A 1,915-nucleotide genomic window follows, 5' to 3' on the forward strand; every position below is an offset into this window, starting at 1 on the left:
ATGAGTATGTTTGTTTTTTAACCTAAAACCGCATAAACACATTGCATTAAACCAAATACACAAAATAATGTTCTTTTTAGAACCGTCATATGACCCCTTTAATTGTATTACATTGATACCATCTGTTGGTCATTTTTGGAGGAGTCATTTTGGAGGAGGTTATAATGGGTTTGAGGTCAGAATATAGAATAGGGTATTTTTTTGAGCTCTGAATATACATGTAAGGCCACAGCAGCACTGCTGCACATTACCTGCAATTCCACAACGCCCAGGTACCAACAAAAAGGACTGCAGTCCATTTAAAATGTCCACAAAAGCTGGGTGTTTCAAATAATATAAGCATCTCTTTCAATAAAATGCTATTTATCTGATTCCAAGCCATGAAATTGGAACACTCATAGATTATGTCTCTCTTGCATCAGGTGAAGACAATGTCTATTATGAATATCATAAATACAAAATACAAAACACCATAATATTAAAATGTTAATCATGTCTTTAAGAAATGTTGTAGCCTACCTGAGATCAGTCTGTGTATTGTCATTCTTAAAATGTATTGGATAATCCATAGACCCGTCACTCCTCAAAGACACACAGCTGGGCGCTGGTTCTGATCTCTCCTGCTGAACTGAACTATAACAGAACAGATTTAATTAGTTTTTGATGATAATCATAATATGTAAGATTTTCATACTGTTTGGATGAAAAGCACTTGAGGAGGGTTTAGACATTGTTTTCAAGAAATTCATTTAAAACAGACATCTCTTTTATTATGGGCCTATAAAGGGTTATTTAATGTATTCATTTAAAGTACCTGCAAACTGGAGAAAAATCTTCATCTCTGGATGTTTGTCTGTCATCCATGATGAAGCTGAACAGTTGAAACAGTCTGATCTCCACTGACTCTGGATGTAAATGACGAACAAACACAAAACTAAAGTAATTAAACTTAATTAAACATCTTTATCATTGATCTGATCATGAGAGTTGGAGGTAAATAGATAATGACATCGATGCGTTCACTCAAAAAGGTAATTTGAAAAATCATCACATAGCCTAACTTACAGCACGATACACAAAAGAAACCCCGTTCCTTTACTACAGGATGAAAAATGTCAAACACGTCCTTTCAGAAAAAAAGTATTAATGTGGACGTCACCTGTAAAGGGCCTCAAGACATAAAAAGTCCCCTTGATCCAAATTTAGTCTAACGTTAGATATCCAACCGATTCACAAACTCCTCCATCTTTTCCATCAAGTAGCTAGTACACACATTCCTGTCTACGGTTTTATAAAAGTTTCTGTGAAATACTTACTAATATTTTGTTATCGGAATTTAGGAATCGACTGTCTGATTACATGGCGAAAAATCAGCTTCCCTTTCAAGGGAACTCGAGCTGCGTCGAGACGCGGTGGGAACGCCCTGCGTGATTGCGTCGTGAAGCACGTGTATAACCAGTCCAATGGAAAGACGAGACGTAATAGGCGGGTGAGATGGTGCTCGATGCAGAGCCAAATGGGAGGAGCTAGAGCTCGAGCTCACCCTTGCTGGATCTAGTGCGAGTTCAACCGTGATGGAGGAAGGACAAGTTTGTTTTGATGCGCAAGATTCTGGCATACATCATATTGTATTTTTCTCTAATATTTGTCGTGATTATGATTAAATATTTATCGTAAACATTGCTCACACTCTGTGTGTGTGTGTGTGTGTGTGTGTGTGTGTGTGTGTCTGTTTCTAAAAACGGTTGAAACGTATCTATGTAGCCTATTATTATTTTATCTTTATAACGGTTTCGTTGTTTTCCTCACTTTTAAAGCTGCTTTGGACAAAAGCGTCTGCTATGATTATGTAAATTACTAGACTTAAAAGGCAATGTGAAAGCTTAGATAGTGCACCCCTATTTATTTTTTGTCC

At 36.9% G+C, this 1,915-nt stretch overlaps 1 long non-coding RNA gene across 1 annotated transcript; it reads right to left on the reverse strand.

Moving 5' to 3' along the window:
- Positions 1–574: 574 nt before the first annotated feature.
- Positions 575–1,368, reverse strand: LOC309491650. Its single transcript, XR_014203236.1, has 3 exons — positions 1,317–1,368; positions 815–905; positions 575–633 (listed from the first exon to the last, which is right to left on the reverse strand). It is a non-coding gene; the product is annotated as an uncharacterized lncRNA (long non-coding RNA).
- Between the last annotated feature and the right edge of the window lie 547 nt (positions 1,369–1,915).

The sequence above is a fragment of the Leuciscus leuciscus genome (assembly GCF_965113295.1).
Source record: "Leuciscus leuciscus genome assembly, contig: HAP1_SCAFFOLD_404, whole genome shotgun sequence".
Taxonomy (NCBI): Eukaryota; Metazoa; Chordata; class Actinopteri; order Cypriniformes; family Leuciscidae; genus Leuciscus; species Leuciscus leuciscus.